The sequence below is a fragment of the Mesoplodon bidens genome (genome assembly GCF_964165515.1).
Source record: "Mesoplodon bidens genome assembly, chromosome: 12".
Lineage (NCBI taxonomy): Eukaryota > Metazoa > Chordata > Mammalia > Artiodactyla > Ziphiidae > Mesoplodon > Mesoplodon bidens.
Genome location: NC_138168.1, coordinates 7,861,587 through 7,867,586, shown reverse-complemented (window position 1 = coordinate 7,867,586; position 6,000 = coordinate 7,861,587).

Genomic DNA, 6,000 nt, shown 5'->3' with positions numbered 1-6,000 from the left:
TCAATGGTGCTAGAGGCTAGAGGCAGAAAAACCTAATATGTCTGATTCTTAAACAGCTGAGTTTGTAACTGGTTTATTATTTCAATTCTCTAATTAAAATTGATCCACATTAGCTATGTTGCTAATTATTAGTAGAAGTGAAAAATGCCTTCATCTTTTTCCTAGATTTATTTAGTCTAGGATTTGAGTACTAACTTTGAGTACAAACAGATTCCACATAATTATATACCCTAGAAAATGCAGTATAATTTATGTGAAGGTTAGAGCTTAGGGAATTCATGCTAAATGGATTTTTCTCAAAACCACATGTCCTTATTATTTGGGAGTGTTAAATAAGTTTAAAGCAAGACTATTTGTCTGATCTTCTTTCCTTAAATGGAAGACCAGGGGACCACCTTCCCGGCATGGTCCTGTAGAGGTGGGCTGGTGGGGAAATGCTTCTCTCTCCTGCAGCTGTGAATTACCAGTACCAAACAAGATAAGCCATGAGTCAGGATGGGAGGATCTAGAAAGGTAAGGAGTAAGACCACTTGCTCTAGGAACCATAAAGGCAATTACAAACGTCATTTGGGTTCACCTGGTTCATTCACTGCTCCTCACCTGTGCTTAAAGTGCCAGGATCCGTGTTTCATCCATCTTTGTAAACCAAGTTCCTAATACAGTGCCTCAAATACAGTCGATGCTCAACACATTAATTAGTTACTTGAATAATGTCTCCTCTTTCTTTATATAATTTAAAATGTATAGACTCATAACTGTGTGTTAATCATCAGTTCCTCCTCAATAGAGAGCAAATATCTTAACCAGGAGTTTCTGAGACTAATCTAATGCTGATCTGGACCCTCTTCTTTTGTCTTTTTTTTTTATTATTATCTTCTGATCTCTTTTTCTCTATCCATCCCATTTTGGTCTATACTGTTCCAGTATATTCCTGACATCAATGCTAATGCTTCTATAGCTATGCTGCTGTCTATTTTTGTCCCTTTTTGCTACTGCAAAGATCTATACAATGAAGAAAATTCGAGAAGCGCAAATTTCCTCCAATAAAATCACCATAGCCTCTCTGCCTCTCCAGCTGACTTCCAAACAACCACTACCTTGTTCTTCATATTCTAGTGATAACAAATTGTAATTACCTGCACATCTTGTGCTAATTTCACATTTCCATGCTTTTGTACAGCACTTGCTGGCTAAACCGCCCTTTCAATCGTTAATCAGCTGACCCACTTCTATTTATCCTTCAACTATAACCTCAAAAGTCCTCCTTAATGAGATGTTGTTAAACTCAGAAATTATCAGGTTATCACTATTTTTCCTGCATAATTCTGATATTGTCTTGAGAGATAGATAGATATGTATCAAGATAAACAGATTTTATGTCTGAAAATTCTTTGTTAAGGTTATTTATTGATGGTTACAACCATCAATGAAATCACTGTATGGCACAGAGAACTATATTCAATATCTTGTAATAACCTATAATGGAAAAGAATCTGCAAAAGAATATATATACATATATATATATATATATATATATACATACACACACACACACACACACACACACACATATATATAAGAATAACTGAGTCACTTTGCTATACACCTGAAACTAACATTGTAAATCAACCATACTACTTCAATGAAATTTTGTTTGTTTTGAAAAAAAGAATTACTTCCATGGGAAATGAGGTCTGATCTTTTATTTTATCATTCCCTATCTCGACAAATAGAAGATTACATCATTTTTTTACCTCACTGAAATCTCTATTGATATGTTCTTCTTAATCTTTGGCTTTGGATGGAATGCCTAGAATACAGTAGGTGCTAAATAATTATTGATTGATCACTAAACAGAACTAACATTTTTGAGTGCCTCCATGTATTCAGTTTGTCAAATGACGACATAGTTTATATAAGCTTGGATTTTGGAGTGAGAGATTAGGATTTCACTCCAGGCTCAACAACTTGCTAGCCATGTGTTCTTGGGTTAATTACTTTCATTCCCCCTCCTGTCAAATGAAGATAATATATTGAGGTTACTGAAGACTGCATTAGATAAAATAAGAAAAGCATTTAACATGGTGCCCAGTAGATGTGTGAATGAATAAATTCCCCTCAAAGCTCCATGAGAGTAGTGTAGGGAGGCAAGGAAACTAAGGGTCAGAGAAGTTGAACATTTGCAGAGAATATAAGCAGCAGAGCTGGGATCCACGTCCAGCTGAGTGTGCCTGCGATCTGAAGGAAGTTTCCACTGTTGCTGCAAGAAACATCAGTGGCATTTCCCACTCCAGTGTTTCCTTAAAGGACATATGCTGGTGAACTCCTGTCCATTTGTCAGATTCTGTCTCACCGGAAACGTCTTTAGAGTTCACATCATTCATTAACATTTCACACCCTGCCCAACATGTTTATAATTGGATGGTCTGATAAATGATCCTGCATGAGCCAGTACACTAACATCTTTGACCTTCCTCTGTCATTTTCTATGCAGAATTCCTTTTAAGGGCCTCATAATACTGTTTGATGTGCCCTCTTTTAAAACAGATATGCGTTGATCCAGACATCCTCATTGTCTAAGCTACCACTTGACTATAAGTTAGCACTTTTAGAACCTATTCTTTCATCATTTTACCCATGTCACTCTAAAACAGGTACCACATTTTAATCTAATTATTCGTTTGCTTCTTTTTATTACCTGTCTTTTTAGCTTGATTGGGAGCTCTCCTAGATGGGAAAAACTTTCTCGTCTTTTTATATGTAGCATATAGCATGGTGCTTGGCACATAGTTGATGCTCATTGAGTACCTAAATCAACACCACTATAACAACCTCGAAGACTTATGTTTTCATTATTCTTTATTAAGAACCCCAGAGAGTGACAATTATCTATACTTTTATGATCCTGTCAATTTTACAATCTCTCACCTAGAAATTTTGTTTCCCCATCTCATTACGGAAATATTCAGAATTCTCAAGCAGTTATTGCAGAAATTGTTTGGAGTTTAAGCCACATTTCCTGTACCAGGTAAAGGAATATGCACAAATTCCCTGTAAAGTCTCAATCGTTGTAAAATGTAATGCTTAGTCAAGAATGCCTCTTTTGGAACTCTTAGTCTCGATGGAATGAGGCAGGGCGGGTTGGGGCAAGCAGGGTATATGTGCTCAAGAGGAGAGAGACACATTTCTAGTTATATGATAAATAATTTCGGGGGCTCTAATATACAGCAGGGTGACTGTAGTTAACAGTACCGTACTGTATATTTGAAAGTTGCTGAGATTCAATCTTCAAAGTTCTCATCACAAGAAAAAAGCTGTAGGTGAAGTGATGAATGTTAAACTAAACATATTGTGGTAACTATTTCATAATATATACATATATCAATATTATTATGTTGCACACCTTAAACGAATCCAATGTTATATTCACTTATATCTCAATAAAAAAGGAAAAAAGAAGAAGTGGGATGAGGAGGAGAGAGACGAAGGCCTGCCAGCAGTCTTTGGGAACTATGGTGGGGGTTTCCCTGGTGGTGCAGTGGTTGAGAGTCTGCCTGCCGATGCAGGGGATGCGGGTTCATGCCCCAGTCCGGGAAGATCCCACATGCCGCGGAGCGGCTGGGCCTGTGAGCCATGGCCGCTGAGCCTGCGCGTCCGGAGCCTGTGCTCTGCAACGGGAGAGGCCACAACAGTGAGAGGCCCGCGTACCACCAAAAAAAAAAAAAAAAAAAGGGAACTATGGTGATGAGCTGTGGATGGAACACTTCATAGCATTTCTTGGATGTCTTTTCTTATGTTCCTTGGGTAATTTTGATCACACAGTAAAGTCTATATGTTTTGTTACTTCCCCTGACTATAAAAGAATAATTTCCTTAATTGAAGGAAGGCATGCTACTGAATATCTTTTTTTAAAAGAAAAAATTTGAAGAGTAAATGGAAACACTTCACCAAAAAAAAAAGGGTCCAGACTACAAATAAGTAATTTATAAAAGGGGCCTTCTATTTTATTACGCTAGGCTTTATTTACTTAACAAATATTGCCTAGGAAAATTGGCCCTCTGAGTCCTGTAAAGGAAAATGTACTAAATTAGCTATAAACTCTAAAGTCTAAGCATATATAAAGCTAATGTTCTAATTAAATAAAACAGAATAAAATTAATGATACCTATTTCTTCTGGTAATTGAGAATTAATAATAAAATATAGAGATTTCCTATATGAATATCAAAAAGATCCAGCTGTTGTAGGACTCAATATACCTAAATATATCTCCCAATCGCCTCAAACTATACAGATTAAAGACTACTTGAGTCTTCCGGATTGTAGCCTCCAAAAAAGGCAGGGAACCACAGGTTTCGATCACCAGCATGCCCGGCATTTGGTACTCATGTGACTGCACTGAACCACAGCAAACAGCCCTGTGCCTTCCATTCCCCACCATACGTATTTTAATCCTTTAGTAGAAATTCAGTTTAGTCAGATTACTTTGCTGATGCATGATATTAATGAAAAAATGGGTATGAGGTGAGGTTTTCTGTTTGTTTTAGACTATCTCTTGAGTGTGGGTGCTTAATGCATGTAACTGAACCAGGTTCTGTGCCCTTTCATGCGTTGTCTGCCCCATCCTCCTCCAGCCCAGGGGAGCACTCAGTCTACTGTTCTCTGTCCCCTTCATCCTTTCAGTCTCCCCCCACCCTTGCTCCTGGAAGATAGGTCTTCATGTATAAGAATGCATCAAAACTACGCTGGGAGAGAAATCAATATTAGTAAGAGAAGAATGGGTTTATGTTATGCATCTCGCACTCCGAGGAAATTTAAAGATTCTGGGTAACTTAGAAGTAAGCGGGCTTTGGCTCCAAGGGGATAGAACTTAGGTGGGCAGAGGCAAAGAAAAGGAAGAAAAGGTGAGAGACAGGAGGGCTTCCAGTGCCCACAAGAAGTGAAACTGGCTCTAAGAAGTGACCCTGAGGGGACACATAAGAATTGTTTGCACTGTTCTGGACTCTCCATGTATTTCTAAGTAGCTGCACACAAGATCGGGTCTATTCTAGGAATAGACTGAGTCGGTAACTTTTTCCAGCTATTGCCAATATATATAATCAGCACAATTTCACACATGTTAACTCTGGGTCAGGGTGTTACTTGCCCACAACAGCTAATAAAAGGGGAGAAGTCAAGATTTGAACTTAGGGTCTGTCTGAATTCCAAGTTTGCAATATTTTCTCTATATATCTTGCTGAAAGTTTTATTTAGGAGGTTGGAGAAAGGCAGAAGCAGAGAAAAGAAGGGCCAAAAAGAGGGGGCAAAACAAGTAAGAACTAATTTGAGCTTTTCCCAAGCAGAGAAAAGAAGGGCCAAAAAGAGGGGGCAAAACAAGTAAGAACAAATTTGAGCTTTTCCCAAAGGAGCAGATCTGGGTAGAGTTCCACGTTAGAGTTGTTTGAGATGGGAGAAGGGAAATTGGTAGAAAGCCAAAGATCAGAAGGAAAACCCTATAGTCTAAGAGAGGGAAGATAGCACAAAGTTGCTTCTGAATTTTCCCTGAAGTTGGAGCTGTCCCTTAGTGCCCCTTCCACATCCGGTAGAATTTATCCTATGTAACTATCCTAATTCAGCCCAGCCCACTCCAGCTCCTCTCAGATCCCTTCCTCGACTCTGCCTAAGGAAAGGTTTTCAGCAAGATAGCTGTAACTTCCCCCCCAACAGTAGTGGTGATCTGATACAGATGTGACTGATTGAGATTGTACCCTTCAGGGTAGTAAAGAATTCAGTAATTAAGCTGGTTTATGATAATATAAATACCTTTCCATGCAAGGCATTTCTCCCAAAAGCATATATTACTTTAAACTTTCAGAGTGTCTGTTCCAAAAAGCAAGTTTGATCAGTCCTATTTCAATTGTATTTATTTATTGTCTTCCAACTTAAGAGGCTTTACAGAGTCTTGTGGAGTCAATAAGCAATAAAAAAAAAAGTCTGTCAATCATTGATGAACATGACAAGG